The sequence below is a fragment of the Arachis hypogaea genome, chromosome 19 (genome assembly GCF_003086295.3).
Source record: "Arachis hypogaea cultivar Tifrunner chromosome 19, arahy.Tifrunner.gnm2.J5K5, whole genome shotgun sequence".
In the NCBI taxonomy this organism is placed as follows: Eukaryota; Viridiplantae; Streptophyta; class Magnoliopsida; order Fabales; family Fabaceae; genus Arachis; species Arachis hypogaea.
Window position 1 is genome coordinate 134,833,081 of NC_092054.1, and position 25,939 is coordinate 134,859,019.

The 25,939-nt window shown below is 38.9% G+C and overlaps 1 protein-coding gene and 2 non-coding genes across 3 annotated transcripts in view; all 3 read right to left on the bottom strand.

Annotated features, from left to right (window-relative positions):
• LOC112779560 (probable glutathione S-transferase) overlaps positions 1-25,939 on the bottom strand; it is a 136,858-nt gene that overhangs the window by 12,051 nt on the left and 98,868 nt on the right. The window lies entirely within an intron of this gene.
• On the bottom strand, positions 2,746-2,849 carry LOC112781116 (small nucleolar RNA R71). Its single transcript, XR_003191910.1, has one exon. It is a non-coding gene; the product is annotated as a small nucleolar RNA R71 (small nucleolar RNA).
• On the bottom strand, positions 17,565-17,672 carry LOC112780639 (small nucleolar RNA R71). The gene has a single exon (XR_003191462.1). It is a non-coding gene; the product is annotated as a small nucleolar RNA R71 (small nucleolar RNA).

Consider the following 25,939-nt stretch of genomic DNA (forward strand, 5'->3'; position numbering starts at 1 on the left):
GAAGTTCAGAAGCAACAAAGCATCTCTAGACGCTTATCTGAAATTCCCACCAATGAATTACATAAGTATCTCTATTTTATTTTATATTTTATTTATATTTTAATTGTCAAAACCTCATAACCATTTGGATCTGCCTGACTGAGATTTACAAGGATGACCATAGCTTGCTTCAAGCCGACAATCTCCGTGGGATCGACCCTTACTCACGTAAGGTTTATTACTTGGACGACCCAGTGCATTTGCTGGTCAGTTACACAGAATTGTGAAGAAGTCTTGAGATCACGTTCTCCCACACCAAGTTTTTGGCGCTATAGCCAGGGAATGAATAATCACGATTTCGCATACCAAGTTTTTGGCGCCGTTGCCGGGGATTGTTCGAGTTTGGATAACTGACGGTTCATCTTGTTGCTCAGATTAGGTAATTTTATTTTATTTTTAAGCTTTTTAATTTTCGAAAAAATTCAAAAAAAATATACAAAAAAAATTTATTTTGTTCTTCAGAATTTTTAAGAATGAATTCTAGAGTTTCAGATGATATGTGAAGCCTGGTTGGCTGTTAAGCCATGTCTAAATTCTTTTGGACCGAGGCTTCCACTTATCATTGCAAGAGCCCTTGGATTCCCATCTAATTGGTTGTTGTATGTCTGATTTGTATGCTGAAGCTTGGCTGGCCATTTGGCCATGTCTAATCTTTTGGACCGAAGCTTTCACCTAAAGCTTGGCTGGCTATTAAGCCATGTCTAAATTTTTGGACCAAAGCTTTAGACTAACATTGCATGATTCCTGGAATTCTTATTAAAAAATTTGAATTTCTTTATTTTCTTTTCCAAAATAATTTTCAAAAAATTCAAAAAAATTAATAAAACCATAAAAACAAAATATTTTGTGTTCCTTGTTTAAATCTAGTGTTAAATTTTAAGTTTAGTGTCAATTGCATGTTTTAATTTTTCTCAAAAGTTTTCGAAAATCCATGCATATATTCTTCATTTATCTTCAAGTTGTTCTTGATGATTTTTTTCATTTGATCTTTAAATTTTTCTTTATGTCTTTTCTTGTTTTTCATATGCACTCTTGAATTATCAGTGTCTAAAGTTTAAAAATTTTTAAGTTTGGTGTCTTGCATGTTTTTCTTTTCTTAAAAATTTTCAAAAATATGTTCTTGATGTTCATCATGATCTTCAAAGTGTTCTTGGTGTTCATCTTGACATTCAAAGTGTTCTTGCATATTTTTTTTGTTTTGATCTTAAATTTTTATGTTTTGTGTCATTTTTATGTTTTTCTTTCTCCTCATTAAAAATTCAAAAATAAAAAAATATCTTTCCTTATTTTACTCATAAATTTCAAAATCCTATCTTTTCAAATCATTTTCAAAATCAATTTTTTTTTTCAATTTCCTTTCATGTTTTTCGAAAATTTTAAATTTAATTTTCAAAATATTTTTCTTATTTTTATTTCATATTTTCGAAATTAATGCTAACAATTAATGTTTTGAATAAAATTTTTTTTTAGTTGTTACTTGCCTATTAAGAAAGGACCAATCTTTAAATTCTAGAATAATATCTTTTAGTTTCTTGTTAGTCAAGTAATCAACTTTAATTTTCAAAATCAAATCTTTTTAATTTCCTTTTCAAATCTTTTTCAAAATAAATTTCAACCATATCTTTTTCAAAATTCAATTTCAAAATCTTTTCTAACTTCTTATCTTTTCAAAATTGATTTTCAAATCTTTTTCAATTAAATACTTGACTTTTTTGTTTGGTTTTAAAAGTTTACTATTTCTTATCTTTTTCAAAACCACCTAACTACTTTTCTCTCTCTAATTTTCGAAAACTCCTCACCACTTTTTCAAAATTCTTTTTAATTAAACTATTTGTTTCAAATTTTAATTTAATTTTATTCCTTTTTATAATTTTTGAATACTAACTAATAATTAAAATAAAAACAAAAATATTTTCCTTTTATTTTAATTTAAAATTCGAATTCTCTCTCTCTCTCTCTCTCTCTCTCTTATCTTTTTCTATTTATTTATTTATTCACTAACACTTTTCCTCTTCTTAAAATTCGAACCCTCTCCCTCTCTCTGTGTTCGAATTCTTCATCTTCTCTCTTCTTCATTCTACTCTTCTATTCTTCTACTCACATAAAGGAATCTCTATACTGTGACATAGAGGATTCCTATTCTTTTTTGTTCTCTTTTTTTTTTCATATGAGCAGGAGCAAGGATAAGAACATTCTTGTTGAAGCTGATCCAGAACCTGAAAGGACTCTAAAGAGGAAGCTAAGAGAAGCTAAGACACAACACTCTGGAAAGGACCTGACAGAATTTTTCGAAAAAGAAGAAGAGATGGCCGAACCCAACAACAATGGTGGAGATGCAAGGAAGATGCTTGGTGACTTTATTGCACCCTCTTTTGACTTCTGTGGAAGGAGCATCTCAATTCCTGCAATTGGAGAAAACAACTTTGAGCTTAAGCCTCAATTAGTTTCTCTGATGCAGCAGAATTGTAAGTTTCATGGACTTCCATTGGAAGATCCTCATCAGTTCTTAGCTGAATTTTTGCAAATTTGTGACACTGTTAAAACCAATGGGGTTAATCTTGAGGTCTACGACTTATGCTTTTCTCTTTTGCTGTAAGAGACAGAGCTAGGACATGGTTGGACTCACAACCTAAAGATAGCCTGAACTCTTAGAAAAAGTTGGTCAATTCCTTCTTGGCCAAATTCTTTCCACCTCAGAAGTTGAGCAAGCTTAGAGTGAAAGTCTAAACCTTTAGACAGAAGGAAGGTGAATCCCTCTATGAAGCTTGGAAAAGATACAAGCAATTGATCAGAAGGTGTCCTTCTAACATGTTTTCAGAATGGAGTATCATATGTATATTCTATGATGGTCTATCTGAATTGCCTAAGATGTCATTGGACCACTCTGCTGGAGGATCTCTTCATCTGAAGAAGACGCCTGCAGAAGCCCAGGAACTCATTGAAATGGTTGCAAATAACCAGTTCATGTACACTTTTGAAAGGAATCCTGTGAATAATGGGACAACTCAGAAGAAAGGAGTTCTTGAGATTGACACTCTGAATGTAATATTGGCTCAGAACAAAATATTGACTCAGCAAGTCAATATGATTTCTCAGAGTCTGCCTGGTATGCAAGCTGCAACAGGCAGTACTAAGGAAGCTTCCTCTGAAGAAGAAGCCTATGACCCTGAGAACCCTGGAATGGAAGAAGTGAATTACATGGGAGAATCCTATGGAAACACCTATAATCCTTCATGGAGGAATTATCCAAATCTCTCATGGAAGGATCAATAGAAGCCTAATCAAGGCTTTAATAATAATAATGGTAGGAGAAATAGGTTTGGCAATAGCAAACCTTTTCCATCATCTTCTCAGCAACAGACAGAGAATTCTAAGCAAAGCCACTCTGACTTAGCAACTGTAGTCTCTGATCTATCTAAGACCACTCTCAGTTTTATGACGGAAGCAAGGTCCTCCATTAGAAATTTGGAGGCACAAGTGGGTCAGCTGAGTAAAAGAGTTATTGAATTCCCTCCTAGTACTCTCCCAAGCAATACAGAAGAGAATCCAAAAAGAGAGTGCAAGGCCATAAATATAACCAACATGGCCGAACCTGGAGAGGAAGAAAAGGCAGTGATTTCCAATGAGGAAGACCTCAATGGACGTCTACTGGCCTCCAAGGAGTTCCCTAATGAGGAACCCAAGGAATCTGAGGCTCATATAGAGACCATAGAGATTCCACTGAACTTACTGTTGCCATTCATGAGCTCTGATGAGTATTCTTCCGCTGAAGAGGATGAAGATATTACTGAAGAGCAAGTTGCTCAATATCTGAGAGCAATCATGAAGCTGAATGCTAAGTTATTTGGTAATGAGACTTGGGAGGATGAACCTCCATTGCTCATCAAGGAACTGAATGATCTGGTTTAACTGAAATTACTTCAGAAGAAACAAGATCCTGGAAAGTTCTTAATACCTTGTACCATAGGCACCATAACCTTTGAGAAGGCTCTGCGTGACCTTGGGTCAAGTATAAACCTCATGCCCCTCTCTGTGATGGAGAAACTAGGGATCTTTGAGGTGCAAGCTACAAGAATCTCACTAGAGATGACAGACAATTCAAGGAAACAGGCTTATGGACTTGTAGAGGATGTCTTGGTGAAGGTTGAAGGCCTGTACATCCCTGCTGATTTTATAATCCTAGATACTGGGAAAGAAGAGAATAAATCCATCATCCTTGGAAGACCTTTCCTAGCCACAGCAAGAGCTGTGATTGATGTGGACAAAGGAGAGTTAGTCCTTCAATTGAATGAGGACTACCTTGTCTTTAAGGCTCAAGGATCTTCTTCTGTAACCATGGAGAGGAAGCATGAAAAGCTTCTCTCAATACAGAGTCAAACAGAGCCCCCACACTCAACTTCTAATTTTGGTGTTGGGAGGCCAACATTAAGCTCTAAATCTCTGTGAAGCTCTCTAAGAGCTCACTGTCAAGCTATTGACATTAAAAAAGCGCTTGTTGGGAGACAATCCAATGTTATTTAATTATATTTATTTGTGTTTCCTTTGTTATTTTATGTTTTTCTTAGGTTGATGATCATGTGAAGTCACAAAAATAACAAAAAAAAAAAAATAAAAAACAGAATGAAAAACAGCATTAAAAACAGCACACCCTGGAGGACAGACTTACTGGCGTTTAAACGCCAGTAAGGATAGCAGAATGGGCGTTTAACGCCCAGCCTGGCAGCATTTTGGGCGTTAAATGCCAGAATGGGCAACACTCTGGGCGTTTAACGCCAGAAAGGGCTGTCTGGCATCTGGCTGGCCTTAAACACCAGAAATGGGCATTTGGCTGGCGTTTAACGCCAGGAATGGGCAGCAGAGTGGCGTTTAACGCCAGGAAAGGTAGCAGAGCTGGCATTAAATGCCAGAATTGGCACAGAATGGGCGTTTGAATGCCAGAATGGTGCAGGGACTCAAATTCCTTGACACCTCAGGATCTGTGGATCCCACAGGATCCTCACCTACCCCACATCTTTTTCTCTCCTCTTCACACCTTTCCATAACACTCTTCCCCAAATACCCTTGACCAATCCCATCATTAACTCTTCCCCAAATACCCTTCACCTATCAAATCCTACCCTCTTCTCCATATTCTCTTCACCACTCTAATTCATCCATCATTAAACCCCACCTACCTCACCATTCAAATTCAAACCATTTCCCTCCCAAAACCCAACCCCTCATACACTGCTACCCTCTCTTTCTTACCCTATAAATACCCCTCCTTACAACCTTCAATTTCACACTTCATACACACTTAACCCCCCTTGGCCGAACCTTCTCCTCACCTCCATCTCCCCTACTTCTTCTTCTTCTACTCCTTTCTTTCTCCTTTTGCTCGAGGACGAGCAAATCTTCTAAGTTTGGTGTGGAAAAAGCTAAAGCTTTTTGTTTTCCATAACTACTAATGGCACCTAAGGCCAGAGAAACCTCTAGAAAGAGGAAAGGAAAGACAATTGCTTCCACCTCCGAGTCATGGGAGATGGAAAGATTCATCTCAAAGGTCTATCAAGACTACTTCTATGAAGTTGTGGCCAAGAAAAAGGTGATCCCTGAGGTCCCCTTCAAGTTCAAAAAGAGTGAATATCTGGAGATCCGACATGAAGTTCGAAGAAGAGGTTGGGAAATCCTCACCAACCCCATTCAACAAGTCGGGATCTTAATGGTTCAAGAGTTCTATGCCAATGCATAGATCACTAAGAACCATGACCAAAGTGTGAACTCGAACCCAAAGAATTGGCTCACAATGGTTTGGGGGAATTACTTGGATTTTAGTCCGGAAAATGTGAGGTTAGCATTCAATTTGCCAATGATGCAAGGAGATCCTCACCCTTTCACTAGAAGGGTCAACTTTGATCAAAGGTTGGACCAAGTCCTTAGGGACATTTTTGTGGAAGGCGCTCAATGGAAGAGAGATTCAAGAGGCAAGCCAGTTCAACTAAGAAGGCTTGACCTCAAGCCCGTGTCTAGGGGATGGTTGGAGTTCATCCAACGCTCTATCATTCCTACTAGCAACCGGTCTGAAGTTACTATAGACCGGGCTATCATGATCCATAGTATCATGAATGGAGAGGAAGTAGAAGTTTATGAGATCATATCCCTAGAACTCTACAAGGTGGCGGACAAGTCTTCTACTTTGGCAAGGTTAGACTTCCCTCATCTCATTTGTCACCGATGCAATTCAGCTGGAATTGTCATAGAGGAAGATATCCTTATTAAAGAGGACAAGCCCATCACTAAGAAAAGGATGGAGCAAACAAGAGAGCCCACTCATGGACCTCAACAAGAGCATGAGGAAGTTCCTCATCTAGAAATTCCTGAGATGCCTCAAGGGATGCATTTTCCTCCACAAAACTATTGGGAGCAAATCAACACCTCCCTAGGAGTATTGAGTTCCAACATGGGACAACTAAGGATGGAGCACCAAGAGCATTCCATCCTCCTCCATGAAATTAGAGAAGACCAAAGAGCCATGAGGGAGGAGCAACAAAGGCAAGGAAGAGAAATAGAGGAGCTCAAGCACTCCATAAGATCTTCAAGAGGAAGAACTAGCCACCATCACTAAGGTGGACCCGTTCTTTAATTTTCTTGTTCTTATTTTTTCTGTTTTTTCAAAAAAATGGCAAAAAAATAAAGGAAAAAAAATAGAGAAAGAGAAAGAAAAAGCAAGCAAAAAAAGCCAATAGCCCTTTAAACCAAAAGACAAGGGTAAAATAAAAAGGATCCAAGGCTTTTAGTATTAATGGATAGGAAGGCCCACAGGAATAAAATCCTGGCCTAAGTGGCTAAATCAAGCTATCCCTAACCATGTGCTTATGGCGTGAAGGTGTCAAGTGAAAAGCTTGAGACTGAGTGGTTAAAATCGTGATCCAAAATAGAAAGAGTGTGCTTAAGAGCTCTGGACACCTCTAACTGGGGACTCTAGCAAAGCTGAGTCACAATCTGAAAAGGTTCACCCAGTTATGTGTCTGTGGCATTTATGTATCCGGTGGTAATACTGAAAAAAAATGCTTAGGGTCACGACCAAGACTCATAAAGTAGCTGTGTTCAAGAATCAACATACTGAAATAGGAGAATCAATAATACTAACTGAATTCTGAGTTCTTATAGATGCCAATCATTCTGAACTTCAAAGGATAAAGTGAGATGCCAAAACTGTTCAGAAGCAAAAAGGCTACAACTTCCGCTCATCTAATTGAAGCTAATCTTCATTGATAAGTTTGGAGTTCATTGTATATTCTCTTCTTTTTATCCTATTTTGTTTTTAGTTGCTTGGGGACAAGCAACAATTTAAGTTTGGTGTTGTGATGAGCGGATAATTTATACCCTTTTTGGCATTATTTTTACATAGTTTTTAGTATGTTTTAATTACTTTTTATTATATTTTTATTAGTTTTTATTCAAAAATCACATTTCTGGACTTTACTATGAGTTTGTGTGTTTTTCTGTGATTTCAGGTATTTTTTGGATGAAATTTAAGGACCTGAGCAAAAATCTGATTCAGAGGCTGAAAAAGGACTGTAGATGCTGTTGGATTCTAACCTCCCTTTACTCAAAGTGGATTTTCTGGAGTTACAGAAGCCCAATTGGCGCGCTCTCAATTGTGTTGGAAAGTAGACATCCTGAGCTTTCCAGCAATATATAATAGACTATAATTTTCCTGAGATTTGATGGCCCAAACTGACGTTCAAAGACAGCCTAAAATATCTTGGCGTAAAATGCCCAAACTGGCACTAAAGTTGGCGTTTAACTCCAGGAACAGCCTATGCACGAAAAAGCTTCAATGCTCAGCCCAAGCACATACCAAGTGGGCCCCGAAAGTGGATTTCTGTACTATCTGCACTTAGTTACTCATTTTCTATAAACCTAGGTTACTAGTTTATTATAAAAACTACTTTAAGCCTTTTGACAAGCTTTAAGTCGGAGGGATCTTTGGAACGTTTAGTCCTTAGACAATGGGGGCTGGCCTCACGGCCATGCCTAGACCTTTTTCACTTATGTATTTTCTATGGTGGAGTTTTTACACCCCATAGATTAAGGTGTGGAGCTCTGTTGTTTATCATGAATTAATGCAATTACTACTGTTTTTCCTCCAATTCACGCCTACTTTCTCTCCAAGATATACTCTTGTTCTTAATTCAGTTAAGTCAGAATGAAGGAGGGACCCGTGACAATCACCTAATCTTCGTTACTCGCTTAGCCAAGATCGTGTGCCTGACAACCACAAAGCGATCTACATGATGTTCAACGTAGTCATTGGACGACAGCTGGAGTATACTCTCTTGGATATCTAATACACGGACTAAGTTCGTGAGATTAGTATCTTCGTGGTATAGGCTAGAACCATTGGCAGCATTCCTGAGATCCAGAAAGTCTAAACCTTGTCTGTGGTATTTTGAGTAGGATCTGGGAAGGGATGACTGTGACGAGCTTCAAACCTGCGAATGTTGGGCGCAGTGACAGTGTGCAAAAGGATAAGGGTCCTATTCCGACGCTAGTGGGAACCGACAGATGATTAGCCATGCAGTGACAGTGCATATGGATTTGTTTTCATCTGAGAGGATCATACAGCTTGCCATGGAAGGAGGCCCGCATGGTTGGAAGAAGGCAATAGGAAAGCAGAAGTTCAGAAGCAACAAAGCATCTCTAGACGCTTATCTGAAATTTCCACCAATGAATTACATAAGTATCTCTATTTTATTTTATATTTTATTTATATTTTAATTGTCAAAACCTCATAACCATTTGGATCTGCCTGACTGAGATTTACAAGGATGACTGATAAACCCATATTTTATGATGTATTTTGTGCTTAATTTGAGTGATTTATTCAGTCCTTCACCCACTTATTCATATTAATTGCATGGTTTTACTTTCCCTTCATTATTATATGATGTATGTGAAAAACATGTTTCCTATGCCTTAAAATTAATTATTTTAATTACCTTTATTTCCATTTGATGTCGTGATTAGTGTGTTGAGTAGTTTCAGATCTTTTAAGGCATGAATGACTTAAAGGATGGAAAGGAAACATACAAAAATGGAAGGAAAGCACAAAACGGAGTTTCTGAAGAAACTGGCATCCACGCGATCGCATGAGCGACGCGGACGCATGCCAAGCGCAAAGAAGCGGCGACGCGGCCGCATGACTGACGCGACCGCGTGGCAAGAAAAGCTCCGAATGACGCGACCGCGTGACCCACGCGGATGCGTGACAGAGGCCACGCACCAGAAATTGCAGAAAACGCTTTCAGCGATTTCTGAAGCCTTTTTGGCCCAAATCCAAGTCCAGAAAGCATAGACCAGAGGTTATGAAGTGAGGGAATGCATCCATTCAGAGGGAGAGACCACTTTAGTTTAGTTTTCATGATTTAGATTTAGTTTAGAGAGAGATTCTCTCTCTCTTTAGGATTAGGATTTAGGACTTCTCTCTTTAGGAGTAACTCTCGATCCCAGATTTTAATATTCCTTTAATTTAAGCTTCCCTTTTACTTTTATTCATTGCTTTAGTTGCTTGTTTGCTTTTATAATTGAATTTATGAATACTCCCATGTTACAGATTACTATTTTGAATTAATGTTATTTGAGGTATTTCAGTTTAATATCGCTTTCTTTTATTTATGTTACTGTCATTCCTAATCTGAAGGCATTTTTATTTCGATAGATTTATTTTTTCCCCTTTTGGTCTTGGTTAAGAAATCAGTAACTCAGGAGCTATCAAACTCAAACATGCTTGACAATTGTTATCTTTGTTAATTTGAGCTTCAATAATTCCAATCTTTTCTTAGGAAATAAATAGGATTCGAAGATCAATTAATTAATCCCTTGACCTTCCTTTACTTTAGCAAAGGTTAACAAAGTGGAATTAAGATTCAATTATCATCATCTTTGATAAGGATAGCTAGGATAGGACCTCTAATTTCTCATACCTTGCCAAAAGCTTATTTACAGTCATTTATTTAATTTACTTGCTATTTAAATTACTTGTTCTTCATTTACTTTATTTGTCATTTAAATCACTTTCTTCTCATCCTCTAAACCCCGATTTACAATCTTTATAGCCAATAATAAGAACATACTTCCCTACAGTTCCTTAAGAAGACGACCCGAGGTTTGAATACTTCGGTTAACAATTTAAAAAGGGGTTTGTTACTTGTGACACCCAAAACGTTTGTACGAAGGGATTTCTGTTGGTTTAGAAAATATATCTACAACGCGACTATTTTTATAAAATTCTTTACTGGTAAAAATCACGATCGTCAAAATGGCGCTGTTGCCGGGGAACTGCAATCGTGTGCCTTATTATTGGTTATTGTAAATATTTTTCTTTTTACTTGTTTAGTTGTCTTTCTTTTTCCCCTCTTTATTTCTTTTAGCTACTATGAATTCTCACCCCTTTCGCTTTGAGTTTGGTTCTAATGTTGTTGAAAGGAATGAAAGTTATAACATGAACATGCATCAAGGTCAGAGCAATCAAAGATGGATGGAGCCAAGAGGATCTGATCAACCCTCTAGGCAACAACACCCTCCAAGATATCATGGACAAAGACCGTTTAACAATGCATACCAAGCAAATAGATATGGTGGACAACCTTGTATTTACCAACAAGTCCCACCCTGTGCTTATAGGCCATCCTCTCAACCAAGGTAGAGAAAATCGAGATTTTACGTGAAATCGAAAAAGTAAATAAAAAACGTAAAACGTAAAATCTTAACAAGATTTAAATCGTAAAATCGTCAGACTTAGTACAAATTTCGTAAAATCGATAAACTCATTTAAAATCGTAATATCGGAAGATTTTAAGAGTTAAATCGAGATTCTAGCTACTATGCTCTCAACGCAACTTTATACCACCACACTCACAAGCTCCTTTTCACCATTCACCACCGTATGATCCTCATCTCCCCCAGTTCCAATCCAGTCACTCCCGAACACCACCACTTCCCCCTATGCCGTATCCAAGTCTATCACCCCGAGAATCAGAAGTTCGCCTCAAGGAAACAGTAAATCAACTTCAAACAACCCTTCATCAACTAGAGCAGGCAGTAAAGCAATTAGCTTCTAGACGTTCGAGCGTTCAAGGACCAACCACTGCCCCATGTGGACAATCTAATGAAGAGCGTAGCATGAAGGAGATACTAGAAATGCCAGTGGACAAGACAGAGAATGAGTTCGTATTAGAACAAGTAGAAGAAGCTGTCATTGTACAAGTGAATACGAAGATGATGCGGAGGTAGATTTCTCTCAACCTTCAATCTATGACTCGAGTGATGAGGAAGACATAGAAGACTTTGACCAGGGTGATGATGCATTTGAAGACCCTTGCAAAGAAGTGGAGGAATTCATAGAAGATTACCAGGGAGCAGAGCTTACAGAACCACTGGAAACACCTATCCCAAGGCCATTACCACCTAATACAAGCTTCAAGTGGGTACAATCCTTAACCTTTAACTTTACTTTTTCACTTGAATATGGTTTAGTTGAAACAGATGGCCAGCTTAGAGCTCTCTGCGGCTTTAAGAGTAAGAGGAAAATGGCTCGTGCTCAGAGCTGGTGCACAAGGTTCAATAAGGTTCCACGCTTCAACTTGAAGTGCACGGATTGGTATCATGTTCAATCGAATGGATCACGGAAAACGTTTGGTTACCATGGTGAGAATTTACTTTCTAAACCGCCCGGATGGAAACATGTAGGTCAAGACGGAGGCGGATCTAATAACAAGGCTTGGGATCCTGGAATCTATTCTGACATTCGTCACCCCGGGAGCCTGACAATCTGTTTAAAGCTGTTCAGAAGCTTTACATGCCTAGTTTGGGACCCCGGAGGCTATTGGCATTCCAAGCATTGGTGGAGATTTCTGGATGAATTTAAACACAAGCCACCATAATAGGAAGCCCTTCCAATATCCAACTTAAGGACTTTAACTAAAAGTGCTAGGTGGGAGACAACCCACCATGGTATGATCGTTCCTTTTACACTTTTAATTTTATTTAGTTGTTTTTTTTTAGTTTTATTTTATTTTATTAAACCTGGGATCATGCATAGAATTCACATTAATCATTGCATTCTGCATTTTTCATGCGTAAAAAAAAGGGGTGCGCAATGCGACGGCATCACCTATGCGATCGCGTCAAATGGCGAACTACACTTTCCACGCGACCGCGTCATCCACGCGGCTGCGTCACCTGGAGATCGGCGTAAACATCCAACATCTAGAAAGTTAGGCTGGAATCGTGCGGCCATTGTGCGTTTCGCACAAATGGCCCACGCGATCGCGTCACCCATGCGATCGCGTTACTCGCACAATACCAATCCCACGCGACCGCGTCAGCGACGCGACCGCGTCGCATGGATTGCACGAACACCCCAAAGGAGACAGAGAGTTACGCTGAAACGACACTGGATTTGTGCGTTTAGCACAAATTCCAGCGACGCGATCGCATGCCCCATGCGATCGCGTTATTTACTCTTTTTGCCCTCCGCGCGATCGCATCATCCACGCGATCGCGTCAACCACCTTTTTCGCTCCAACTACGCGATCGCGTGCCCCACGCGGCCGCGTGGATTCAAATTATAACCCCCCAGGTCACGCGAAACCCTATTCTCGCGCCCCCCTGAACCCCACCCCCTTCCTTCTCTCCTTCTCCAAACCACAACCACCACCCAGCCACCACCGCGCCACCACCCAGACGCTACCGACCACCCAGACGCTGCCGCCACCCACCCCCTCCTTCCCCCTTCTTTCTTCCTCTTTCTTCTTTCTCCCTCCTCCTCCGCCACTGCTCCCCTCCGCGCCACCACCCACCGCCGCCAACCGTCCCAACCGCAACCCCCCTTCCACCAGCAACACCACTCCTTTCCCCCCTCCCTTCCGCTACCCCCATTACCCTCTCTTCCCCCCTGCCCCGAACAGCCGAGCCGCCGTGCGCACCACCGCCAGCTGCCGTGCCCACCACCGGACGCCACCATCATCACCACCCCCAGCCACCTTTCTGTCTATTCTCATTATTCGGCCTTCCAGGTTCCGCAACACGCAATCCCTTTTATCCGTTCGTAGTTTATTCTTATTTTTCCGTTTATGTTCATGTTTAGGCTAGTTAGATATGCATGTTGTAGTGGATTTTAGGTTGTTAGGTAGCCTAGGTTGTGGTTAGTGGATTTAGGTCTGTTTATTTACACTATTCTTGTTTCTGTTTTATCAAATTTGCAAATCTGCCGTTGCTGTGATCTTGTTCATATGCTGTATTTCTTGTATATTGTTACTCTTTACACTGAATTTTCATGTTTATATTCATTATATGTAACTGTAGCTTGATTTTTTTAATTCATATGAACTGTTTGATTGCTGTTTATTTTCCAAAAAAATCCAATTTTAGCCGGAATGCTGCCCAAATTTTTATAAATCTTTTTTACTTTCATTCTTGTTTTGATTTTGGAATCTTGAACTCTGTTTTCCTCTGCTTTAACCAAACCATTCATGAATGCCAGGGCATGCATTCTTATCCTCTTTGATTTCCTGGTTCCTAAACTGCAATTTTGATATTTGATTCCTATTTTTGCTTTCTTTATCTCTATTTGAATCATCATCAAACTGTCTTACTTGTTTGAATATGAGTTACCTATAGCTTCTACCTGTGATTACTTGTTACTTGGACTATTTTCATTATGCCTCTTACTTTAACCCATTTTTCACTAACTTACTAATTTTAACTCTAACCAACCTAACTGATGAGCGGATAATTTATACGCTTTTTAGCATTATTTTTAGTATGTTTTTAGTAGGATCTAGTTACTTTTAGGGATGTTTTTATTTGTTTTTATGTTAAATTCACATTTCTGGACTTTACTATGAGTTTGTGTATTTTTCTGTGATTTTAGGTATTTTCTGGCTGAAATTGAGGGACTTGAGCAAAAATCAGATTCAGAGGTTGAAGAAGGACTGCTGATGCTGTTGGATTCTGACCTCCCTGCACTCAAAGTGGATTTTCTGGAGCTACAAAACTCCAAATGGCCTGCTCTCAATGGCGTTGGAAAGTAGACATCCAGGGCTTTCCAGAAATATATAATAGTCTATACTTTTCCCGAGTTTAGATGACGCAAAAGGGCGTTGAACGCCAGTTCTACGCTGCAGTCTGGAGTTAAACGCCAGAAACACGTCACGAACCAGAGTTGAACACCAAAAACACGTTACAACTTGGCGTTCAACTCCAAAAGAAGCCTCTGCACGTGTAAACTTCAAGCTCAGCCCAAGCACACACTAAGTGGGCCCCGGAAGTGGATTTATGCAACAATTACTTACTTCTATAAACGCTAGTAACTAGTTTTTATAAATAGGACTTATTACTTTTGAGTTTTCATCTTCGGATCATCTTGGGACGTCTAGTTCTTAGATCATGGAGGGCTGGCCATTCGGCCATGCCTGGACTTTATCACTTATGTATTTTCAACGGTAGAGTTTCTACACACCATAGATTAAGGTGTGGAGCTCTGCTGTTCCTCATGAATTAATACAAAGCACTACTGTTTTTCTATTCAATTCAACTTATTCCACTTCTAAGATATCCATTCACACTTCAACATGAATGTGATGATCGTGACAGTCATCATCATTCCCTATGAACACGTGCCTGACAACCACTTCCGTTCTACCTTAGATTGAATGAGTATCTCTTGGATTCCTTAATCAGAATCTTCGTGGTATAAGTTAGAACCCATGGATGGCCATTCCTGAGATCCGAAAAGTCTAAACCTTGTCTGTGGTATTCCGAGTAGGATCTGGGAAGGGATGGCTGTGACGAGCTTCAAACTCACGAGTGCTGGGCGTAGTGACAGACGCAAAAGGATCAATGGATCCTATTCCAGTATGATCGAGAACCGACAGATTATTAGCCATGCAGTGACAGCGGATTGGACCATTTTCACTGAGAGGACAGGATGTAGCCATTGACAACGGTGATGCCTAACATACAGCTTGCCATAGAAAGGAGTAGGACTGATTGGATGAAGACAGCAGGAAAACAGAGGTTCAGAGGAACGAAAGCATCTCTATACGCTTATTTGAAATTCTCACCAATGAATTACATAAGTATCCCTATCCTATTTTATGTTTTATTTACTATTATTATTCAAAAACTCCATAACCATTTAATATCCGCCTGACTAAGATTTACAAGATGACCATAGCTTGCTTCATACCAACAATCTCTGTGGGATCGACCCTTACTCACGTAAGGTTTTATTACTTGGACGACCCAGTGCACTTGCTGGTTAGTTGTATCGAAGTTGTGACAAATTATGAATTAAGATTAGAGCACCAAGTCTTTGGAGCCATTACCAGGGATCACAATTTCGTGCACCAAGTTTTTGGCGCCGTTGCCAGGAATTGTTCGAGTTTGGACAACTGACGGTCCATCTTGTTTCTCAGATTAGGTAATTTTCTTTTTGTTTTATTTTCAAAAAATTTTCAAAAATCTTTCAAAAATTTCTCATCTGTTTTCGAAAATTATTCTAAATTTTTAAGAATGAATTCTAGTGTTTCATGAAGCATGTTGAAGCCTGGTTGGCTGTAAAGCCATGTCTAATTCTTTTGGACTGTGGCTTCCAACCATCAGCATAGAGGCAAGTTAATTGGAATATCAATTGTTGCATGCCTGATTTATATCCTAAAGCTGGCTGGCTATTAAGCTATGCCCAACCCTTGGATTGGAGTTTTAGGCCAACATTGAAAGATTCCTGGGATTCTTATTAAAAATTTTGAATTTCTTATTTTCTTTTTTCCTATATGTTTTTTGAAAAAACTTAAAAGAAAATACAAAAAAAATCATAAAATCATAAAATCAAAAATATTTTGTGTTTCTTGTTTGAGTCTTGAGTCAATTTCAAGTTTGGTGTCAATTGCATTTTTTCTAAAAATTTATGCATTTTTCGAAAATTCATGCATTCATAATGTTCTTCATGATCTTCAAGTTGTTCTTGGTAAGTCTTCTTGTTTGATCTTTAAATTTTCTTGTTTTGTGTCTTTTCTTGTTTTTCATATGCATTTTTTGTTTGTTAGAGTCCAAGCATTAAAGATTTCTAAGTTTGGTGTCTTGCATGTTTTCTTTGCATCAAATTTTTTTCAAAAATATGTTATTGATTTCATCATGATCTTCAAAGTGTTCTTGGTGTTCATCTTGACATTCATAGTGTTCTTGCATGCATCATGTGTTTTGATTCATAATTTTCATGTTGTGAGTCATTTTTTTTGTTTTTCTCTTTCATCATTAAAAATTCAAAAATAAAAAAAAATATCTTTCCTTTTTTCTCTCATAAATTTCGAAAATTTGGATTGACTTTTTCAAAAAATTTTAAAATTCAATTGTTTCTTATGAGTCAAATCAAATTTTCAATTTAAAAATCTTATCTTTTCAAAATCTTTTTCAAAAATCAAATCTTTTTCATTTTTCTTATTCATTTTCAAAAATTAAAAAAATCTTTTAAAAATATCTTTTCTAACTTCTTATCTTCTTATCTTTTCAAAATTGATTTTCAAATCTTTTTCAACTAACTAATTGACTTTTTGTTTGTTTCTTATCTTTTTCAAAACCACTTAACTACTCTTTCCTCTCTAATTTTCGAAAATACCTCCCTCTTTTTAAAAAATTCTTTTTAATTAATTAATTGTTTCAATTTTTAATTTTAATTTTAATTTTATCTTAATTTTCGAAAATCATTAACTCTTTTTCAAAAATTATTTTCGAAAACTGCTCTCTCTCATCTTCTTCTATTTATTTAATTCATTCACTAACACATCCCCTCATCTCAAATTACCGCTCCTATCCTCACCCTTGTGTTTGGATTATCTATCCTTCTCCACTCCTATTCCCTTTCTCCTTCTACTAACAACAAGGAACCTCTTTACTGTGACATAGAGGATTCCTCTTCTTTTCTTGTTCTCTTCTCTTTCTTATGAGCAGGAACAAAGAAAAAGGCATTCTTGTTGAAGCTGATCCAGAACCTGAAAGGACTCTGAAGAGGAAACTAAGAGAAGCTAAATTACAACAATCCAGAGACAAACCTTACTGAAAAATTCGAACAAGAAAAGGAGATGGCAGCCGAACCTAACAACAATAATGCAAGGAGGATGCTTGGTGACTTTACTGCACCTAATTCCAATTTACATGAAAGAAGCATCTCCATTCCTGCCATTGGAGCAAACAATTTTGAGCTAAAACCTCAATTAGTTTCTCTGATGCAGCAGAACTATAAGTTTCATGGACTTTCATCTGAAGATCCTTTTCAGTTCTTAACTGAATTCTTGCAGATCTGTGATACTATTAAGACTAATAGAGTAGATCCTGAAGTCTATAGGCTCATGCTTTTCCCATTTGCTGTAAGAGACAGAGTTAGAATATGGTTGGATTCTCAACCTAAAGATAGTCTGAACTCTTGGGATAAGCTGGTCACGACTTTCTTAGCCAAGTTCTTTCCTCCTCAAAAGTTGAGTAAGCTTAGAGTGGATGTTCAAACCTTCAGACAGAAAGAAGGTGAATCCCTCTATGAAGCTTGGGAGAGATACAAGCAACTGACCAAAAAGTGTCCTTCTGACATGCTTTCAGAATGGACCATTCTGGATATATTCTATGATGGTCTGTCTGAATTAGCTAAGATGTCATTGGATACTTCTGCAGGTGGATCCATTTACCTAAAGAAAACGCCTGCAGAAGCTCAAAAACTCATTGACATGGTTGCTAATAACCAGTTCATGTACACTTCTGAGAGGAATCCTGTGAGTAATGGGACGCCTCAGAAGAAGGGAGTTCTTGAAATTGATACTTTGAATGTCATATTGGTTCAGAATAAAATATTGACTCAGCAAGTCAATATGATTTCCCAGAGTCTGAATGGAATGCAAGCAGCATCCAACAGTACTCAAGAGGCATCTTCTAAAGAAGAAGCTTATGATCCTGAGAAACCTGCAATAGCAGAGGTGAATTACATGGGTGAACCATATGGAAACACCTATAACCCCCCATGGAGAAATCACCCAAATCTCTCATGGAAGGACCAACAAAAGCCTCAACAAGGCTTTACTAATGGTAGAAGAAATAGGTTTAACAATAGTAAACCTTTCCCATCATCCACTCAGCAACAGACAGAGAATTCTGAGCAGAATCCATCTAACTTAGCAAATTTAGTCTCTGATCTATCTAAGGCCACTCTAAGTTTCATGAATGAAACAAGGTCCTCTATTAGAAATTTGGAGGCACAAGTGGGCCAGCTGAGTAAGAAGATCACTAAAACCCCTCCTAGTACTCTCCCAAGCAATACAGAAGAAAATCCAAAAGGAGAGTGCAAGGCCATTGAATTGATCACCATGGCCGAACCTACAAGGGAGGGAGAAGACATGAATCCCAGTGAGGAAGACCTCCTGGGACGTCCAGTGACCAAGAAGGAGTTTCCCTCTGAGGAACCAAAGGACTCTGAGGCTCATCTAGAGACCATAGAGATTCCATTAAACCTCCTTATGCCATTCGTGAGCTCTGATGAGTATTCTTCTTCTGAAGAGAATGAAGATGTTACTAAAGAGCAAGTTGCCAAGTACCTTGGTGCTATCATGAAGCTGAATGTCAAATTATTTGGTAATGAGACTTGGGAAGATGAACCTCCCTTGCTCACCAATGAACTAAATGCATTGGATCAACTGAGATTGCCTAAGAAGAAACAGGATCCTGGGAAGTTCTTAATACCTTGTACCATAGGCACCATGACCTTTGAGAAGGCTCTATGTGACCTTGGGTCAAGAATAAACCTCATGCCACTCTCTGTAATGGAGAAACTGGGAATCTTTGAGGTACAAGCTGCTAGAATCTCATTAGAGATGGCAGACAATTCCAGAAAATAGGCTTATGGACAAGTAGAGGACGTGTTAGTAAAGGTTGAAGGCCTTTACATCCCTGCTGATTTTATAACCCTGGATACTGGGAAGGATGAGGATGAATCCATCATTCTTGGAAGACCCTTCCTAGCCACAGCAAGAGCTGTGATTGATGTAGACAGAGGAGAATTGATCCTTCAACTGAATGAGGACAACCTTGTGTTTAAAACTCAAGAATCTCCTTCTGTAACAATGGAGAGGAAGCATAGAAAGCTTCTCTCGGTACAGAGTCAACTAAAGCCCCCACAGTCAAACTCTAAGTTTGGTGTTGGGAGGCCTCAGCCAAACTCTAAGTTTGGTGTTGAACTCCCATATCCAAACTCTAAGTTTGGTGTTGGAAGTCTATAAAATTGACCTGATCACCTGTGTGGCTCCATGAAAGCCCACTGTCAAGCTATTGACATTAAAGAAGCGCTTGTTGGGAGGCAACCTAATTTTTATTTATCTAATTTTATTTTTATTTTATTGTTCATTCATGTTTTATTAGGTTCATGATCCTGTGGAGTCACAAAATAAATACAAAAATTAAAAACAGAATAAAAAATAGCAGAAAAAAAATCACACCCTGGAGGAAGGACTTACTAGCGTTTAAACGCCAGTAAGGAGCATCTGGCTGGCGTTCAACGCCAGAACAGAGCATGGAGCTGGCGCTGAACGCCAGAAACAAGCATAAAGCTGGCGTTCAACGCCAGAAATATGCTACATATGGGCGTTGAACGCCCAGAACAAGCATCACTTCGGCGTCTAAACGCCAGAAATGCATGCAAAGGAATTTTACATGCCTAATTGGTGCAGGGATGTAAATCCTTGACACCTCAGGATCTGTGGACCCTACAGGATCCCCACATACTTCCACTCACGGCCAGAGAAACCTCTAGAAAGAGGAAAGAGAAGACAAAAGCTTCCACCTCCGAGTCATAGGAGATAGAGAGATTCATCTCAAGGGTCTATAGCTCAGTGGTAGAACATTTGACTGCAAATCAAGAGATCCCTGAGATACCTCAGGGGATATATTTTCCTTCACACAATTATTGGAAGCAACTAAGGGTGGAATATCAAGAGCACTCCATCACCCTTCATGAAATTAGAGAAGATCAAAGAGCAATGAGGGAGGAGCAACAAAGACAAAGAAGAGACATAGAAGAGCTCAAGGACATCATTGGTTCCTCAAGAAGGAAACGCCACCATCACTAAGGTGGACTCATTCCTTGTTCTTAAATTTTCTGTTTTTCATTTTCTTATGTTAAATATTTATCTATGTTTGTGTCTTTATTACATGATCATTAGTGTCTAAGTGTCTATGCTTTAAAGTAGTGAATATGAATCCATCACCTCTCTTAAGTGAAAAATGTTTTAAAAACAAAAGAACAAGAAGTACATGGTTTCGAATTCATCTTTGAAACTAGTTTAATTATTTTGATGTGGTGGCAACACTTTTTGTTTTCTGAATGTATGCTTGAACAGTGCATATGCCTTTTGAAGTTGTTGTTTAAGAATGTTAAATATGTTGGCTCTTGAAAGAATGATGAACAGGAGAAATGTTATTTGATAATCTAAAAAATCATAAAAATAATTCTTGAAGCAAGAAAAAGCAGTGAATACAAAAGCTTGCAGAAAAAAAAAACAGAAAAATGGCAAAAAAAATAGAAAGAAAAAGAAAAAGCAAGCAGAAAAAGCCAAAAGCTCTTAAAACCAAAAGGCAAGAGCAAAAAGCCAATAGCCCTTAAAACCAAAAGGCAAGAGTAATAAAAAGGATCCCAAGGCTTTGAGCATCAGTGGATAGGAGGGCCTAAAGGAATAAAATCCTGGCCTAAGCGGCTAAACCAAGCTGTCCCTAACCATGTGCTTGTGGTGTGAAGGTGTTTAGTGAAAACTTGAGACTGAGCGGTTAAAGTCAAGGTCCAAAGCAAAAGAAGAGTGTGCTTAAGAACCCTGGACACCTCTAATTGGGGACTTTAGCAAAGCTGAGTCACAATCTGAAAAGGTTCACCCAGTTATGTGTCTGTGGCATTTATGTATCCGGTGGTAATACTGGAAAACAAAGTGCTTAGGGCCACGGCCAAGACTCATAAAGTAGCTGTGTTCAAGAATCAACATACTGAACTAGGAGAATCAATAACACTATCTGAACTCTGAGTTCCTATAGATGCCAATCATTCTGAACTTCAATGGATAAAGTGAGATGCCAAAACTATTCAAGAGGCAAAAAGCTACAAGTCCCGCTCATCTGATTGGAGCTATGTTTCATTGATATTTTGGAATTTATAGTATATTCTCTTCTTTTTATCGTATTTGATTTTCAGTTTCTTGGGGACAAGCAACAATTTAAGTTTGGTGTTGTGATGAGCGGATAATTTATACGCTTTTTGGCATTGTTTTTAGTATGTTTTTAGTAGGATCTAGTTACTTTTAGGGATGTTTTTTTTAGTTTTTATGTTAAATTCACATTTCTGGACTTTACTATGAGTTTGTGTGTTTTTCTGTGATTTCAGGTATTTTCTGGCTGAAATTGAGGGACTTGAGTAAAAATCAGATTCAGAGGTTGAAGAAGGACTGCTGATGCTGTTGGATTCTGACCTCCCTGCACTCAAAGAAAATTTTCTGGAGCTACAAAACTCCAAATGGCGCGCTCTCAATGGCGTTGGAAAGTAGACATCCAGGGCTTTCCAGAAATATATAATAGTCTATACTTTGCCCGAGTTTAGATGATGCAAAAGGGCGTTGAGTGCCAGTTCTACGCTGCAGTCTGGAGTTAAACGCCAGAAACACGTCACGAACCAGAGTTGAATGCCAAAAACACGTTACAACTTGGCGTACAACTTCAAAGGAAGCCTCTGCACGTGTAAACTTCAAGCTCAGCCCAAGCACACACCAAGTGGGCCCCGGAAGTGGATTTATGCAACAATTACTTACTTCTGTAAACCCTAGTAACTAGTTTTTATAAATAGGACTTTTTACTATTGAGTTTTCATCTTCGGATCATCTTGGGACGTCTAGTTCTTAGATCATGGAGGGCTGGCCATTCGGCTATGCCTGGACTTTATCACTTATGTATTTTCAACGGTAGAGTTTCTACACACCATAGATTAAGGTGTGGAGCTCTGCTGTTCCTCATGAATTAATACAAAGTACTACTATTTTTCTATTCAATTCAACTTATTCCGCTTCTAAGATATCCATTCGCACTTCAACATGAATGTGATGATCGTGACAGTCATCATCATTCCCTATGAACACGTGCCTGACAACCACTTCCGTTCTACCTTAGATTGAATGAGTATCTCTTGGATTCCTTAATCAGAATCTTCGTGGTATAAGTTAGAACCCATGGATGGCCATTCCTGAGATCAGGAAAGTCTAAACCTTGTCTGTGGTATTCCGAGTAGGATCTGGGAAGGAATGGCTGTGACGAGCTTCAAACTCGCGAGTGCTGGGCGTAGTGACAGACGCAAAAGGATCAATGGATCCTATTCCAGTATGATCGAGAACCGACAGATTATTAGCCATGCAATGACAGCGCATTGGACCATTTTCACTGAGAGGACAGGATGTAGCCATTGATAACGGTGATGCCTAACATACAGCTTGCCATAGAAAGGAGTAGGACTGATTGGATGAAGACAGCAGGAAAGCAGAGGTTCAGAGGAACGAAAGCATCTCTATACGCTTATCTGAAATTCTCACCAATGAATTACATAAGTATCCGTATCCTATTTTATGTTTTATTTACTATTATTATTCGAAAACTCCATAACCATTTAATATCCGCCTGACTGAGATTTACAAGATGACTATAGCTTGCTTCATACCAACAATCTCCGTGGGATCGACCCTTACTCACGTAAGGTTTTATTACTTGGACGACCCAGTGCACTTGCTGGTTAGTTGTATCGAAGTTGTGACAAATTATGAATTAAGATTAGAGCACCAAGTCTTTGGAGCCATTACCAGGGATCACAATTTCGTGCACTACTAACCTTTTCAAAACTTATTTTTTTGCTTTTCTTTCACTTTCTTTTAACATTCTAACTAAGGCATGATGTTAATTTTTCTATTTAACTTGCATTCAATTATATTTTGGATTGTGATTTCTTCTTTTCAGACTTTTCACTCCTATACAATCCTAAATGCACATTTTACTTAACTCATATTCATTATCCTATTGCTCCTTTGCCACTTTGTGTTTTCTTTGATTATTTGCCTATTTGCTTTCCTATTTTTATTATTTCCTGGTTTTCTGTTTTTCAGGATGTCAGATTCCCAGAGAAAGGGAAAAGACAAGGCCACTACTGGAAAAAGGAAATGAGGAGAAGCCTCCGTGTCTATCATCGACCTCATGCATGATGCCTCATTGCGGGAGAAAGCCTTTACCTCGCAGGAGAAGGCCGACCAGCTACTTCCCGCCAATGACTCAGTAAAGTTTGCAAACCGATACTGTGAGCTGAAGTATCCGGTGTTTGCAAACTCCAGGAACCTATACCTGGAGCGGACTTTGAAGATCCCAGAAGAACTCCAGCAATACACCTCTGATCAGATCAAACAAAGAGGCTGGTTCTTTCTGGAGAGACCTCTGACTGAGGTTAATGCATCTTAGGTTAGGGAATTCTACTGCAACTACTTCAAAACTTCCCTAGATGCAGTGAACCTCAGAGGGAAGTAGATTCTGGTTACTGAGGAGGCAATAGAAGAGGTTGTGAAACTTCTGCCTAAGACTGATCAGACAGATGGCTATCAGAAAGCTGAGGAGGATATGCGCTTTATGCATTTTGACTGGGATGTAGTCAAGGCGAGGATCGCCCTTGACCCGTCAGTTCCTTGGATCATGGGTCAGAACACCACCATGCCCAAGGGGATCAAGCGGATTTACCTGAACGATGAGGCTCGGCTATGGCATTAGATATTCAGCAACTACATTATGCCAAGTACTCACGAGACTGAGATACCAGCCGCTATGATCAACCTCCTTTGGTGTGTGATGGAGGGCAAGGACCTGTACCTGCCACGCTTTATCCGGCACTATATGGCCAGGGTCTACGTCCGAGGCACTCTTCCCTTTCCTTATCTGGTTACACAGCTGGGCCGTCGAGCTGACGTGCCATGGGAGGATGCTGATGAGAGGCCACCCGCTGCGAAATACAAGAAGATTATCCCGCACAGCAGGAACTTCCTGGCCTTGGGCTACAGACCTCCATTCCTGACTGACACTGCTGATGATACAGCTACACCATCTGCCGGTCCCTCTTCCTCCACTGCTGCACCACCTACCCCTGCCACCACCACTGCACCTCCACCTGCCACAGAGCCTGTCTATCATCTGGTGCACTGCTTGTTTCGACGACTTGACCAGATGGAGCGTCGCAACAAGCGACACTATGAGCACCTGAAGCTGATGATACGATCCGGCGACATCCCCTCTGAGCCTGACACACTATCCGAGGCATCTGAGGAGGAGGCGGATGCGCCCGAGGCAGAGACCCATCCCCAGGGAGAGGTAGAGCAGGCTGCACCACAGGCAGAGGTCCCACATCAGATCCAGGCTGTAGAGATCCCCATTCAGACAGCCCCTCCTCTCCAGCAGCCGGACATTCAGCTAGCAACCACAGAGACCCCAGTTACCATCCCTTCCAGTGATGACACCCCTTCACACCCTGCTTGAGTGAGCATCAGGGACGATGCTTCATTTTAAGTGTGGGGAGGTCGCCATCTCTGGCGTACTATTTTGGTGAACCACTACAGACTCTTTTTCTTTTATTTTGGATATTTTTCTGTATTTTTCTTTTTATTTTTATTCTTATTTTCTGATACATTGTTATTTTTATGTATTTTTACTATGTTTTCTGCATTTTGCACTTTAGTTCATATTTTTAGTTATTTAGTTTAGTTGCAATTCTAACTTAGTAGTTGTAGAAAATTGTGGATTAATTAGTATAGTTTACCCTTTTTAGCACAAGATAGCTTAGTTTAAATTGAAAATATAAAAAGGAAGTAAACTAGAAACTTGAACTTAATAGAAACAATCCACACACCTTGTATATATAGAATTACATGTTAGTTAGTTAACAACATTTCATCAAGGAGGAACACTAAAACTTTAAATCCACCTTAAGTTTTACATTGAGAATAATGGGAATTTTTAACTAAACCTGCATGACATACATAACTGATAAATGATTTTTGAGCTAGAGAACATACAGCCTGTGAGTTTTGAGCTTAATTGTATGGTTATATTTAAACCATAATTTTTATTCCTGTGTGTTCCGCCCTTCTTATTTATTCTGGTGTTCTTTACTTTGTTTTAATCTATATGTCCAATTATAGAATATAGAATATAGAATATAGATATGTATACCAAAAGAGTGATTGAGACCGTCATTTGATTTTAGCTCACTTATCCCAAATTAACCTACCTTTCACATCACCCTTGTTAGCCCCCTTGAGCCTTTAAATTCCCTTTTATTCTATTTAGCCACACTACTAGCCTTAAGCAGAAAAACAAAATAAAATCCCGAGTTGAATCCTTGGTTAGCTTAAGATAGCAAATTATGAATAGTTTAAATATGGAAAACCTATTGGGAACATGGATGATAAAAACAGAAGGTAGAAAAATTGAAAAGAATAAAATAACTCAAAATAAGAAATTTTGGGAAGCATGCTCATGAGAAATCAAAGTGATTAAATTACCATGTGCATTAAAAAAAAGTTATTTTTCAGTATTTAATAAAGGGGATACAAAATAATTCCCCAAATGCAAAATAAAAGCAATGCACATGGGATAAAAAAAAATAAAAATTGAAACATGAGCATGTAACATCAAGTGGGAAAATATGGAAAAATAGGTAAAGAAGTTTTGTTTTACTAAGTATGTATGTTAGGTGAGATCTTAGTCTAATTAAGGATTCACTTATTACCTCACTTAGCCTTATACATATATCCTTACCTTTACA